We start from the raw sequence: 17,237 nt of genomic DNA on the forward strand, positions 1-17,237 counted from the left end.
CAATCCATACAAGACTAGAGATCAATATATAATCAAACCAAATATTAGAACCGTACAAAATTTATGCAAATATTGTTTGTGTGATTTAAAGTAAACTAAACAAACTAGCGCCATCTCTTATTGACTAGCAATCAAATTACACTCTAGCTATCCTATGTTGACTGGTTTGTGTAATATCACACTAAAATGCTGCACTATTTATATGTACTATGCTATTTAAGCATATTTAAATGTTTAAAAATATTGAGGGGTATTTAAAAATTCAAATTAAATCAGTACTTATAATAATAAGACTATTTTCCTACAAGAGACATCATTTCCAACATAAACATCAAGTTAAAATATCCACTTTTAAGCAAAACATACAGATGTTTTTCTAAAATATTTAAACTTTCGATGAAGCATTAAAACATCAATCACTGCATGAAGTCGTATATATTCCTCATATTATCTGAAGCAAATATACAACCTTCAATTTAAAAAAATATTTTATCCATAAAATATGATTAGCAAATTGATTCAAAACAACAATGATATATTTAAACATTGTAAAATCTTGCCCATTTCTGATACATTATATTGATTAAGCTTGTTATTGTGCCAATATTTATGATTTCTTCTCATAATGAATCTTTAAGACCCAAGTATAATAATAAAACTAGTCAGAAAGGTTGACAACTAGTAGCAGTAAAGTTCAATATATCTAAGACTACCTGGTACTTCATGTTCCTGATCTAACGTTTCCCTTTTAATCTCCACTTCAATAAACTGTTTAGTATCCATTTCCATCAGACTGTTAGAAAATACAGTTTATGTGAAATATATATACTTTATCTTAATGGAAATCTCAAAATGAAGTATTTTATGAGCCACGGCGGCCACGTTCTCTGTTTGAAAATATTTTTACAATTTTATGAAATCTGATTTGAAAAATAAACAATTTGTGCAACGAAAGTTCTCTCTTTATATTTATATTTCATTTAATATTTTTACTCTGTGGGAAATGTCAAGTCATGAAAGTTTTAGTAGGTACATAGGTACTTAGTAGAATTTTGGTTCAACGCTTGGTTGAGAGAACTTGTTGAATTTAGGTTATATTTTTGTTAACGCTGATTGTGGTGTTTGTAAATCTGAATTTAATTGTAAGTGTTGTTCTGGTCGTGGTATAATTATTTTAGGTAAGTATATGGTATTTTTGTAATTATAAGTGGAAGTGAGTATGGAGGAGCCGCCTGATGATAGGGGGGGATACCCCCAGACAAATCAATAGCTTTGAAAAGAACGGCAGAGATGAAGATTACTAAACTCGATGGCAAGAAGATTAGGATACCGGCACAATCAATCCAATCAATTTATTCCCAACCTGGTTTTGACTCTGATTGTAACCTTAAATACTCTGATGAAGACAAAGGCCCATTCTCTGTCTATGTCTCTTAAATTGAACCAGGCCCGCGTCGGGATACGCATTGAAAATCCTTAAATTTGCAAAATTCTTCCATAAAGATAATACAACCAGTATTAAAGAGGGAGGTGTTAAGAAACTTGGCCGCAATAAGATCTCAGTTGATTTTATTTCAGCTGAAAAAGGTAACAAATTCTTAGACTTGGATATTCTAGAATGTAACAAATATTCTGCGTATATTCCGAAATTTCAAATATTTCGTACAGGGGTGGTCCGCGATATACCTACAGATTGGTCCCTCGAAGAACTTATTCAAGGCGAAGTGTTACCAGTAAATTGTGGAGAGGTAATTCGAGCGAGAAGGCTAAATGTTAAGGTTAGGAATGATGGCATCACCACATGGGTACCTTCCAACTCAGTGGTACTAACTTTTTTGTGCCAATCTCTACCCGATAAAGTTTATTGCTACCATGCTTCTCTCCCAGTTTCCCTTTACCAGCTTCCCACGATTCAATGCCGTAACTGCTGCAGGTTTGGGGATATTGCCAAACAATGCAGATCTCAGCCACGATGTTATAAATGCGCTCAACTTCTGCTTCCTTTGTCGTGGTGGAAGTCATATGGCCATCGATAGTAAATGCCCCGAACATGCTCGCCAAAAATCGATTAAACTTGTTATGTCACAGGATAATATAAGTTATTCGGAAGCCTCAACCAGGTTTAATAAACCAAGACGACTTTATTCTGAGGTCTCCAGACCTCATTCCCCCCCTGTTACTCCTCAAACTTCTCAATCCCAACCAGCTACCTCCACTCCCCGCACAACTTCAACATCTTACAAGAAGATATTCTTACTCCCAGCTAAACCTAAACCAGTTTTAGGGAAATCCTATGACCGTCAGGCTCACCAAAATATTATCTCCTCTCCATCCTCTTCCAAGCCAAACGGCTGTGCCTTACAGCTATTGCCATCCATAGAATCAACCCCTCTCCCCACTCCAAATGATAATCTTTCTGAACTACTTCTTTGCTCTAATATGCTGTCCAAATTCTCGGACGCCTTACCGAACAATGTCTCTGCACTGATTGAACAGTTACTTGAAGTCCTTTTCCGCTATAATGGCTCCTATAGGTCTCCAAATTCTTCAATGGAATTGTAGAAGCATTCGCCGTCATAAACATGATTTGTAATATTTGATTAATAAACACAAATTGTCTATCCTTGCCATTTCGGAGACGTGGCTCATGCCTGGGTCCCATTTTAGGATTTCAGGCTTTTCTTGCCTCCCGGAGGACAGGGATGATGGTTGGGCAGGTTGTGCACTGCTGATTAATAGATGTATGACAGCAAGCGTCGCAAATATGTTGGTCTCAGTGAGTCATACATCTTTGTGCCGTTTGGTGTCGAGACACTTGGCCCGTGGGGCCCAGAGGCGCGGAGAATGTTCAAAATACTATCTTCGCGCCTCAATAAGGCTACTGGAAACCCAAGCGCTGGCAGCTATTTCGGTCAACGGATCAGCCTTGCTATCCAACGCGGTAATGCTGCCAGTATTCTTGGTACGCTTCCACGTAATGATAGTTATGATTTTATGTAATCGTAGAATTGGAAATATAGTTATAAGATTTGTTTTGTTTGAATAATAAGTATAATAAAAAATGTATGACATTCTACCAAATTATTGTGCCTATTCATAATCCAGGTTTACAAGGCCGCCAGAGCTGCTAATATATCTTTTGTTTCTGTTTATATTCCTCACCCCAATTCAAACATCATTCTCGAACTAAGTACTATCCTCTCCTCAATACCTAGCCCCATGGTATTAGGTGATTTTAATTGCCGAAACACCATCTCGGGTTCTCATTGTATTAACCCATCTTCCTCGTTCCTTTTAGATCTTCTTGATGACATAAATTTATGTATCCTCAATGATGAATCTGCCACTCGTAGAGTTTCCCCAGCACAAAATATCAGTGTGCCAGACCTTTCTCTTGCATCTCCTTCTCTAGTCTCCCTCTTATCTTGGCTAGTGCTACCAAGTTCATTGGGTAGTGACTATTTTCCCACTATTATTTCTTATTTCCATCCATCTTCCCCCTTTTCTCCCTCCCAACCTCTCCTCAAATACCGAGTCGCCAATGCCAATTGGCATCAATTTTCATTGCTTATGGACTCAGAAAGTGACTCTTTTACAGAGATAACAACATCTAATTGTCTCCAGATATATGACAAGTTCATTTCGTCAATTTTACAAGCTGCTAATACTTCAATTCCCATAAAAAATCCTGACCGAAAATTAACTTCTTCCCCTCCTTGGTGGGATGCTGAATGCTCCGCCATGGTCCGCTCGCGAAAAGAAGCTGAGAAAATATTCTCCACATCTTGTAGCATGATAGATTTTATTTCCTTTAAACAGATTTCTGCTCGCACATCAAGACTTCTTTCCAAAAAGGAATCCCTTGGATGGCGTCTTCTGTGAATCCTTATCCCCCTTTCCCTCATTTGGAAAAATATAAAAACGTATCGTACAGGTTTTGACATTTCAAACAATGACCCAAACTCTTATTAATGACATCTTTTGCCATCTAGCTCCTCCCTACGTCCCTGAATCTGATTGCCTTTTTACCCCCGATGCGATTTCTACCCTTTCCGACTCAGACAAAACGAACGATCCTTATTCCTGAACTAACATCTGTTCTTGATCACCTTTGTGATTCCTCTCCTGGCGCGGATGGTATTCATTTGTAAATCCTCTATCACTAGCAAAAAAGTCCTTCTTAATATTTTCAATTCGTTCTACTCTTCCTGTGTAATCCCGAATTCTTGGAGAACACAAATTATTATACCCATCATTAAACCTGGCAAAGAGCCATTAGTTGCTTCCTCCTATCGTCCCATTGCTTTGTCGTCAGTTCTGGCCAAAATTATGGTAAATTTGGTAAAAAACAGATTGGAATGGATAATAGAAAATAAAAATCTCCTTTCTAATAGCCAATATGGCTTTAGGGAAGGTAAGGGTACGCTGGACAGCCTAAGCATCCATACTTCTGAAATTCGTGTAGCATTTTCTAGAAGCGAGCATGTTGTTGGGGTCTTTCGAGATGTTTCAGCGGCATATGACAACGTTCACCTTCCTCTACTCAGGCAGAAAATGCAACAGCTGAGTATTCCTGTTAGGTTGATCAATATCATTTGTAATATGTTAACGGGTCGCTCTGTTTCCGTCCGCCATCAAGGAACCCTCCTCCCACCTCGAACTGTCTGGAAGAGCCTCCCACAGGGTTCGGTGTTAAGTCCTATCCTATATAATAGATATACTTCTGACATAGGCCTTACTGTTAGCCCATTTTGCAAAATTCTTCAATATGCTGATGATATAGCACTATAATCCATCTCATCTTCTTTCAATTACTCTTCATCTTGCTTAAATTCTGCTTTATATTATCTGAATCAATGGCTCTTAGACCACAACCTCTCTCTTTCTGTTCCCAAATGTACTGCGGTTATTTTTTCCCAAAAACACACTATAGCGATCATAAATCTCTCAGTAGGTGATGAATCAGTCCCGTTTAAGGATAATGTTAAATTCCTTGGTATTTTTCTTGACTCTAAGCTCTCTGGTATTCACCAATTGAAGTACATTGTTAAGAAATGACGAATGAGTTGAGAGGGGTGGAAACTTTATGAGGGCCCTTTCGGTGGATATGTCGGGGTGCCCACCCATTTTGTCAAAAACTTTTATACAATGCTATCGTTCGTAGTCATTTTGATTACGGTAGTTTTCTACTTGAGCCGTGTAGCAAAATAGCCCTGTCCAAATTAGAGAAAATCCAGTCCAAATGCTTGCGAATCATAACTGGTGCTATGAAATGTTCTCTCGTCAACGCTCTCCAACTGGAGTGTGTAGACCCAGCTCTTCACCTTCGCCGTCAGTACCTAGCCGATAGATTCCTAACTAACGTAATCCAATTTAGCGCACACCCCCTTCTTGATATTCTGCACTCTATGTCTCTAACTATTTAAACTTCTTTATATTGGTCTCATAAAGATCCGCCTCCGTTAATTAATTCTTATGCTAAATTTAAAGCCTTTCCAGTTCCCATTTTCTAATCAGCCTTATGCCCAGTTTTTGAAATAGAATATCAGATTATCAATATCTCATTTTACAACCTAAAATTTTCTTTGACTTTGGAATTACTAAACACTGCCCTGAAGCCAATAGAAAATTTAATTCCATCCTATCATCTGATTGGTCTGATTAAGTGACGTTGTACACCGACGCATCCAAATTATCCAACAATAGCTGGGTCGGGTCTGCAGTTTGGATCCCTGAGTTCCATATAATTTTAAATTCCAAAAGACCCCCGCAGAACTCCATCTTTACTTGCGAAACAATTGTCCTGTCAGAGGCGGTGTCATATGTTGAATCACATAAGATCAACAAGGCTTTAATCCTGTCTGACTCATTAAGCTGCTTTTTGGATCTAACAAAAATCTTACTTTATGCCATTCCCCTTTCATATAGATTCTTTACAAGTTTATTTCTCGCAATAATATTAAATTGTAATTTCTATCCTCCATACTTTCTACACTTCTATTAGGCTCATATTCCCACTTACATTCACACATTTCTCCCTTAAACTTAGATTAGATACTAACAAGGTAGTTAAATCAGCTCTTTATATACTTCAATCAGCTAAATTAAAATAAAAAATCTCTCCACCTTGACGTTGGCCGAATCGTCGACATTCAGTCGACGGAGCCAGTTAATATAAAAAAAATTAAATTTGACAATCGGTTTGCCATTGCTGCGAATTTCGGTGTCTTGTTTGTTGTTCTAGATTTTTATTGTTCAAGTGCTTTTTCCACCTACGTCTGTTGAGTTGAGCTTCCGTTCCTCCGGCTGTGTCGATTTTGTGCTTGTGTGAATTGAAATCTAATTATTGAGATAAGACTGACGATAGTGACGACCTGTTTTGTTTGGTGGTATCTTTCATTTTATTTCATGTCTAACAGAAAGTGTTGTGTCCCTGGATGTGTTAAAAGTTCAGGTAAATGTATATATAATTTATGAGTGAAGTTTTGGAACCTCAACTTTAATGGCTTAGATTTTCGAGCCGAGGGAGCGACCCGAGCTGGGGAGCATTGGTCTTAAATTAAAAACTGAGTAGATCTATTTCTAAAGAACACAGTCAATCTATTTTTTAAATTTAAAACCCAAGATAATGTTTACTGTCGGATGAATAGTCATTTAATATAATCATCAGATTATTGGACGACTAACCACATACATCTGTCTAGATTTAGTATGCTCTTTGACGTTATAGTATTGACCGAATGCTGGATACATGAGGACTCTACCATACCCCAAATAGAGGGATACAATTTTTTTAGAACTAATAAATACATAAATAGAGCAGGAGGCGTAGTTGCTTATGTAAATGAACGTTGGTCACCGCAAGTTGATGAGCCCGTTTTTGAAGATGCAAATTGCTTAAAAATTACTTTAAAAAATCAACTTGTCGTACTAGCCCTATATCGATCGCCGTCATTTATAAATACATCGCCTTTTCTAGATTCTCTAGCTACAGTAATCCAAGATATTAAAGATGCTCGTTGTGTAATTGTTGCTGGGGATATTAATATTAATATTTGCTCTAATGATGATAGTCAAATGGCTACTTGCGCGAAATATCTGTGTTTGTTAGCAGAGCTAAACCTTCAGCCTATCGTAAATAAACCTACACGAATTAATTCGTGCCTAGATCACGTAACTTCTAAGTACCACTCGGAGTCAGTTATTTACAAATCAGATATTACAGATCATAATATTGTAATTGCCGGAATAGTAACTAAAGATACCAAACAACATAAAACTTGCAGACTCACAAAGAATTATAATCTAGAGCGCATTGTAGAAGAATTAAGACAGGCTGACTGGACAGAAGTCTATAATAGCATTGATATAAACAAAGCAGTATCTGTTTTTGATACTATTCTAACAAACATTATAAGCAAACATTTAGAAGAGAAACGAATAAGTCGATCCAGAATTACTTTCAAGCCTTGGATGACGCCTGGTCTAATTAGGTGTGCTAGGCACAAAGATCGCTTACATTTACACTTACGTAAGAATCCCAACAATAACACGGTCAAACTCATTTACACACGTTACCGAAATTTTTACTATGATCTTTTGCGAAAACTAAAACACAAACATGAGTTATTTGAATTGGAAAAAAACAAACACGACCCTAAAAAGCTCTGGAAGAGTATAAGAACAATTTCCCACACCAAGAAAATAAATCAAGTACCACTAGAACTCACCAATATTAAAGATACTGTAACGGAATCTCTGGATTATTCCAATGAATATTTTGCAGGCATAGGTAAAACTCTTGCAAACAAGATACTCACAGCATGCACTGAAACAGAAGTTTCACTCGCTAGTAAGATAATACTCGAAAATACTCCAACGCAATCATTTTTCTTAGGACCCACTGATGAACGAGAAATTGAATCCTTGATAAGTAACGCTAATCTTGACAGTGCTCCTGGACTGGATGGAATATCAAACCGCCTTTTGAATATTAGCAAAAAATATATATCTCCCCCCCTGACGAGCATATGTAATCTAAGTTTATCTCAAGGCATTTTTCCTACTGCCTGGAAAATGGCTGCAATTGTTCCTATTCATAAGTCGGGTAACAAATTGAATCCTACGAACTATAGACCGATTTCTTTATTAGGATCATTCTCAAAAATTTTGGAAAAACTAGTACACAAGCGATTGACAAGTTTTCTTGACGTACATAAAATAATATCTGACAGACAATTCGGGTTTCGCACTAAAAAATCAACGGAAAACGCTGTAGACTTAGTAACAAAAATTATTTCTTGCAAACCAGATAAGCAGCAAGCATGTATCGGTGTATTTTTAGACCTCGCGAAGGCTTTTGATACAGTCTGTATTCCTATACTTTTACGAAAACTTGAGCTCCTAGGTATTCGAGGTAATTGCCTGAACTGGTTCAAAAGCTATTTAATGTGCCGAACTCAGTGTGTTATAGTGGATCATAAGAAAAGCAATCCAAGTACAATAGATTTTGGCGTCCCCCAAGGAAGTATATTAGGCCCCACGTTATTCCTTTTGTATATAAATGACATCAAAACTAAAGTATCCAGCTCTGACGTCATCTGTTATGCCGATGATACAGCTCTTTTATTTTACGGGAAAAACTGGGATACTGCACTACACACAGCGGAACAAGGAATGAGGAATATTGCAACTTGGCTACAAAATAATCTTCTCACTTTAAATCACACTAAAACACAGTACATCTGTTTCCATAAAACGAAAACTTCATCCCCTTCCCACATTTTTGATACTAAAGTCCACACATGTCCTGTTGCTCTATCTGGCCCTTGCTCTTGCAATAGTATAAGTAGAACTACTCATATAAAATACTTAGGAGTCGTCATGGACGAAAACTTAAACTTTAAGCAACATCTTAATACAACAGCAAAAAGAGTCCGCAAGCTGATCTATATTTTTAAGAACTTACGCGCTTCGGCATCTTTAAATCTGCTAAAAACCATTTATTTTGCAATCGGTCAATCTGTATTATCTTATTGTATCACCGTATGGGGAGGGGCGGCTACTTCACACATGATACTCTTAGAAAGAGCACAGAGAGCTGTCCTTAAAGTGATTTTTAAAAAACCTATTAGATACCCAACACATAAACTATATAAAGACTTAGAACTTCTTTCTGTCCGAGGTATATTTATCTTGCGTGTTATGACAAGCATGCATAAGGAGGTCTTGAATTTGCCTAATTATAAAAACCTACTAGATAGCCGTTCGTACAAGATTCCAACACCAATAATAAATACAACATTTGCAAGTAGATTTAGCCCATTCTTACATACATATATATACAACAAGGTAAATTTAAAATGTTCTATTAAAAATTACTCGTTCCATCAGGTCAAATTTAAAATACAGAGATGGTTACACACACTCACTTATGCAGACATGGAAGCTATTCTTAAAGTGATAGCTTAGCATTCATATAATGTTAATACTTTGTAACATGATTAAGCAGATACTAACACTCACTCACACCCACCCTCACACACACACACACACACACACATACACACACACATATACAGAGTGCACTTTTTGACCTTTCGGTTCATATTGTTAACCTTATGATGTAAATTGGTTGCCTACAGGACAGGCTACACCTAGTGTAGGGACCAAATATAATGTAATATTATGTGATAAAGTGTCTGTATATAATAAATAAATAAAAAAAAAAAAACATTGTATAAAAATCAAAGACACACATGTGAACATGTTTGCGACTATTCTACTGTGGTGCAATCTTCGATCCTACTGATCTCTTCCTTTATTTTTTCAGAAACAAAGGTGAATTTGCATACATTCCCTAACCCTGATAAAGCCAAGGAACTGTTCAACACATGGGTTTATTCTGTTGGTGGTGACATTTTGAAACTTGAAAATAACCATATTTCCAAATATCGCCGTGTATGTCATGCACATTTCGAAAATAAGTATCACTGCTGGAATAATAGAATATCCAACAATGCTGTACCAACAATAAACATGCCAGGTTTGTTATGGAATTAAAATATCTAACATAATATTCTTCACCTATATATACACCTTTAATAGAAGCTTTGAACTATAATTGAAACCCCACCCAGACACCTTCTAAACTAGTACAAATCCGGGGAAACCCTGATGGATTGCAACCCTATCTTTGACTGTTAAAATGAAAAAGAAAGTGAATTATATCAAGGACTGCTCACAATACAATCATTTGATATATTAGAATGATGGAGTGAAGAGGTACCTAGATAGTGGAAATTTTCAGTGTTTAAACTATAAATTACTTATAATAAATTGGGTTGGTCATATTTCTACTTTTCTTTACATGCTGTTACTCTGCATTTTAAAGTTTCCCAAACCATCATACTACATATTTCTAATAAAATTAGATGTCCAAAACCTGAATGTTATATACATAATATTAATAAATGCTAGGATCACATTTTTGACAAAAAACTATGTTTAAAACTCTTTTAAGTTCTGATAAAATTTAAAATTATTCACTTTATATACTATAAATATAGAGCCCTATACCTTCTGCATAAGTTTTAGTGCACCTGCAATTAGCACTTTAACAATGTCATTTCATGTTTCTTTATTTATATTTTGGACATCTAATTAAGAAGAGTAAATGTTATGGTGTCAACATATTACCACAATTTGTGAATTGTTACCCGCGTCCCACCCCTGCTTCACATGGATGCAATGTAGAAAAATTATTGGCTTTTCTATACTAAAATATGCATGTATTATACATATAAATCTACTCTTTCTAGTCAAAGTCAAAGTTTTTATTTGTATAAACATGTTAGATTGATCTTATATAAATTTTATAAAGTACATGTTTGCCAAAATTATGATGTGCAAATTTTATATAATACATTTCTAAATCATTAGTAACAATAATATCAATTAAACAAAAGATTAGTAGCAGTATTATATAGTATATACTCAAGTTGTTAGTTGAAAATATTCGTCTAATGAATATTTATTTTATATTTAGTATATTTTCAATTTAAATGAGAATTCCTATTTGACGATACCTCTCTTATTATTTTTGGGATGTGATTATAGATTTTTATGCATATACAACAACAGTTTCTCTGAAATAATGTAGTTCTACAGCAAGGTACTTGTAGTTTGATGGGGTCCCTGGATGGGAAATGAGAAGTGTTTTCCTGTTTACTGAATTTGCTAAAATTTGATGAAAAACACATTCAAATCTGTTGCAAAGCTTAAAAGATCTAAGCATACAGATTGCAAGAAATCAACTATGTTATATACTTAGTATAGAAGTAATAGTCTTCATAACCTTGTGAGTTGAAAGCAACATATAAATAAATAAATAAAGTCTAATGTTTTATTACAGGTTTATCAATTTCAAAATTCCACCCTACAGCTTTAAGACCTCTTCAAATTTCAGAAGCATCTACGTCAAAAGGTAAATAGTTATATAGTTTTTTTTTAACATCAAAATGAAAGATTTTATGGCTAAACCAGTGATACATCAACAAAAGTTTAGTTTCCTCAGATGATTTTACACTTGTAAAATATAGTTTAAGTTCTTGAAGTGCTTGAGATAAAACAAAGCCAAAAAGATCATCAGAATCTATTTAATTATCTATATATATATATATAAAATTGGATTCTGGCTAATTTTGAATAATAATTTCTTGGATTATTTGTGGAAGTCCAGAGAAGGTTTAAAAGGTGAATAAATAGGAAAATACTGCTAAATTAAATAAAAACAACAAATTTGTTTTTCCTTTGATGTGTCCATACATAATTTCTATGAGAGAATTTATTGTTTATTAAACCGTGCGGTTTGACAGTTCTGCTGTGAAACAATTTCATTACGACAGCAGGGTGCATATTTTACGAAGTAATTGTTGATGTTATGATATATTATTGACAAAATCATATAAAAACATTATTTTATTTATTATATACAGAACAACATCTGTCAGGTCGGCTAGTCATAAATATTTTTATGTTTGTTTTATATGTAAAAGTTAAGAAAAAATCCTTGCAATAACTATCAACACTTAAATTGTATTGATTTGGGACAATTTTAATAGTATGTAAATGTTTTGCAGGACCTCTTGCTCCACAAGTTTATACACATGCAATTGCTGAAGATCAAATGAATGAAAATCTTGGTAAGTGAAAATATTATATTATATAGGTTGAAAGGTAAATATCACTAAGCAATAAGCATTAGATACTTTCTTCTTCTTAGAAATCTGTAGCCTTTTGGGCTTTGTTTGCGATGGACAAAGCAATAATTTTTTCTTTCAAAGTGAAACAACAAAGTAAAGATTTTCGATGTACTAGACATTTGTTCCAGTGTTTGCAAGAACTGAGGATTTGTTGCAATATTTTGAACCAGTTTAATTTTTCTCTCCATTGTTTTTATCTTGTTTCGACATTTACTTAGTTTTACTCATACTAGTCGAAGCTTGTTGTGGTACAGAGCATGTTGTGATTTAGTGAACTTCTTGTTGTTGTTATGTCCAATTTTTTGAACCTTTGAAAACACTGGAAGAAAAAAAAGGAAAATTATTTATTATTAAAAAATAGGACTTAATTTAAATATCTTCAATATTGTGAAACAAACTATAGAAATAAAATATGATTTAACTATATTATATTAGCAGGTTGTAATATTGTCACCCTTTTCAACTTGTAAGTTTTGGTTTTAATGAAAGTTTTTCTTTTGTAGTGCATAAAAGGCATTTATTTTCTCAAAATTGATTCCTTTAGAATTCTTTTTGATGTCATTTCTAATAACCAGTAGATACTACTACCGCTTCGGAAACAAATGGCGCTCTGAGAGAGAAGAAGCGGCACAAGAAACTCTCCCAGCATTATTTTTTTGCGCTCTTTTCATTATATCGCTATAAAATAATCACAATCTAGTCCCAGGCTGTCCGATCATTTAGATATTCAGCAGTGGAGTAATAGGATTTACGACAGAGCCATTTTTTTATAAAACATTTAAATTTATTTATAGATAGTGCCTGAACAGTGGCTGGGACTTTATTATAGAAGTGTATACATTTACCCTTAAACCTATTATGTATCTTATGAAGCTATTATGTATCATACTTCTAGTAAGGACCCTAATCATTACTTATCTTCATCAGAGTCAACTGTCCAACAATTTATTTGAACTTACCACAAGTTTCCAGATCCAGATTTGAAGTACCAGGTTCTGAAATAACAAATATTATATTTGTAATGAATATATAAATATAGAAAAAAATATAAGGTAGTATTGATTGTGGATGTCACTTCACTGATTTTCAACTTGAAAAGAAACCAAGCTATGTATGTTCCAAGTATACGATATTCTATTTGATATAGTGCACTGGTTTAGTGCTATTAACCTATTGTTTGAAAGCAAGTAATGAAATATATAAAATTTACCATACCAAGTGTCAAAAATGTAGATGCAAGTGTTTTGTTAAATTGAGAAGTGATAAAACTGGTACAATCTGCTATATTTCTTGGCATTACTCTGGATTCCAAATTACAATGGGGCCCCATATTGAAGGATTGGCGAACAGACTTAGTTCTGCAGCATATGTGGTTAACAAGATTAGACAATTAACTGACATAGATACGGCGCGACTAGTTTACTTATTTCCATAGTATTATGTCATATGGTATATTCCTATGGGGCAACCTAGGTCCTGAAGAATCATTGAGAGCAAAATTTAAAGAAATTAACATCTTGACTGTTGCTCTTTCAATATATTCTTGATAGTATTACATATTATGTACATAGGCAAATAAGTGAATTTGCTAGACACTATTAACACCACAAACAGACCAGAATTATTGTGCTCCTGATTTGTCACTTTGCTCTCCAAGTTAGGCCTCACTGGTATCCTGGAGTATACTTGACAATAGTATGGCAGTGATCATATACCCGTTGTTCTTACTTTACCTATATCTTGTCGGCCTTCTAATGTAAAACACATTTCTAAATTAAAATATAAACTGCCAGATGACTGGAGTTCATTTAAACATTATGTTGAACAAAAACTATCTAACCTTCCTATCCCTGGAACACTGAGCTCAGCATGAAATATGGCTCGTGCTTCATTTCATCAATGAGGGGACTTTGTCTCCGAGTACTCTGATGATTATAAATGTGTCACTGGGCTGGTGATGTATGCAACTAGCAGCTGTCTACCTTGGCCCAAGAGTTCTGAATCCATAGCATTTCTTCAATCATTGTAGTGCCCTTCCAAACACCACCAACAATCAACATCTTCTCCAGAGAACGACACATAGAACAGCCATCTCTTTACAATCAACTATCAGTTTAAGATTTTCATATGTTTAATGAATTATTTTCATTGCAGAAACTAATATTGCACCGGAAGATATTAATATGGATGTGAATCTAAATACCGCTACCATTAAAACTGAAGATTTAATAAAACAGGAGTGCGGAGAGACAATAGAATCTGTAGAGAAGGACCGGTCAGGTAGTTATTAATATTAATTTTACACTATGTTGAAATGAAATGTAATTTTATTTGCAAGAAACATTGTCCATAAGATGATAACAAAATATTATTGATAATCCAATATGTTTCGTCAATCGACATGCAAAATATGTTATAAAATTGTCTAAATACCAGCACACTACTGTTATACTGAAAGATGTCGTATTTCACAATGCTATCATTTATAAATATTTATAAAATTAAAATTTAAGATATTATATTATAAGACGTAAGTAATTTAATAATCCATTTAGTACCTATGTATAATGTGAACGAATTCAATGTTATAAAGGTAAATAATTTACATATATTATTATCAAACTATATAATTATACTATTAAATTATAGACTAATTCATAATATGTTGGAACTTGGAAAAACATTCTTAATTAATTTGGTGCCTATTTCTGCCGTCAAGCAGTAATGTGTAATTATTGTATTTTGGTCTGAAGAGCGCCGTAGCTAGTGGAATTATTAGGCAAATGAGACTTAACATCTTATGTCTCAAGGTGATGAGTTGCAGTGCCGCTGAAAATTTTTGGGTTTTTAAGAATCCTGAGTGGCACTACAGGGCAGGGCATATCATTTACCTTCAGCTGAACATCAACATGCTCATCTCGTTTATTGTCTTAAAAAAAGTTGATCCAGGCTGTCGGTAGAAGACATCAAATGACAATTGAAATATTTTAATTGTACGTACTGAACTGGTTAAACAGACAAGTTGGCATACGACATGTTGTTGAAGGAAACTATTTTAGTTTTTAAAATTTCACACAGTTTTTATTAATTAGCACTCTGTATTTACCCTCTCTGTAATTGGAAATACTCTAATTCTACCAGAAAAACTTACACTTGGCCATAAGCCACCCTTAAATAACTCATTGGAATCCTATTGAAAGAGTAAATGGTTAGAAAGGAAATTATCTGGCACTTCAAACAGTTCATTTAAATTGTTGTCATATTAAAAAGTTGTGAAAAGTGTTAGATGATCAATTTTAAAATCTAATATATAAAATTCTCTTGTCATGGTGTTAAACATTGAACTCCTCCGAAACGGCTTGACCGATTCTCATTAAATTTTGAGTGCATATTGGGTAGGTCTGAGAATCGGACAACATCTATTTTTCATCCCCCTAAATGTTAAGGGTGGTCCACACGATTTTTTTTTAATTTTTTTGAGATTTTTTTTTAATTTGTTTGATTATGAGTCAGCATTAAAAAATACATACAACTTCAAATTTTCACCCATCTATGATCAACAGTTACTTTTGTATCGCGATTTTAATATAGGCAATACAACGTTTGCTGGGTCAGCTAGTACCTTTAAGATATAATACCAAATGACATGTTAGATACACGGACTAGTAATAAAATAGGGACTCCGTGTCACCTTACATAACAGTGTAGCCAACCAAAACAAGCTGATTGACGTGTAAACACATAGCCCTACGCACACACTTACATTACTACAGGCCGATAGGCGGCCATTATGAGAATTGTCATCGTCTGTGACAGATCAGCTTGCGTCTTAATAAAATGTTTTAAAAATGCCGTCGTGCGTTGTGAAGAAGTGTTAAAACGATACTTTATAAGTATTTGTGGCCATTTATGATTATTTAAGGGAGAAAAATTTGTGTAACTAGTATCCCCCGTAACCGCACACACACTGACATAACGGTGCATCACTTGCTAATATCACGGCGCGGAGTCCTTCTTTTTTATTGGCCTATAGCAGACGACAATACGAAATTGAATACGTGATTGAAATGATTTGTAAATTGCATGAAAAATATGAACTTGTAAAACCTAATCTGTTTTGAAAAGAGCATCCTTAGAGTTTCTTGCTCATTCTTCTATTAGGAATACTGCCTTCCGAATGATCTGTATGAAAAAAATTACATATTTCAAGTGTAATATGACTTATATATGAAATAAAAATATTTTTGATTTTGACAGACTATCCGTGACGCAAATTTTAGTCTGTGATAATGAAACCTATAGAATTATATGCAGTACCGCAAACGACACGAGAAAAGTCTGACACACAAAATAACCTTGTAGATCTGACAGATCGCACCGCACTGCGCCGTACAATAAGTGCCAAAAAATATATCGTTCGCGTCAACACGCGCTAACGCAGACGACGCTCACTTTAGTCTGTAGTCTACACTTGCTAGTGATTGACGCGTATCATGGCGGTAGACATCGATGTATCGATGTTGATTCAAGACATAGAAAACAGACCAGCACTGTCTTTGGCAGAGTATCATGACAGAAATTTTAAAAGAAAATTGTGGGATGAAGTGTGCAAATTTATTTAAATATAGTTTTAGAACTGAATGTTTAATATGAGACAGTCTCTTTAATTATCTTTCTGGAACAACAACAACTTTTTTTATATCTCAAGTACGAAATAATACACCGCAATCTCTGTACTTCCATTGCGTGAACATCCCTACAGTTCTGCCGACAAAAATGATCGAAAGTGTACGTCGTGTTCGTTGAGTCTGTGTAATATCTGCCAAAGACATTTTGCGCGCAATGCTTACTTTTTGTGTGCCGCACACTCGAAAGCACAAAATGTGTGTCATCTGCGATAGGCCTAAATAGTATTCAACTTTCAGATTGTTATGTTGCACTGGGTGAGGTTCTCAGCACAGATAAAATTAAAAC

Source organism: Leptidea sinapis, chromosome 2, assembly GCF_905404315.1.
Source record: "Leptidea sinapis chromosome 2, ilLepSina1.1, whole genome shotgun sequence".
In the NCBI taxonomy this organism is placed as follows: domain Eukaryota; kingdom Metazoa; phylum Arthropoda; class Insecta; order Lepidoptera; family Pieridae; genus Leptidea; species Leptidea sinapis.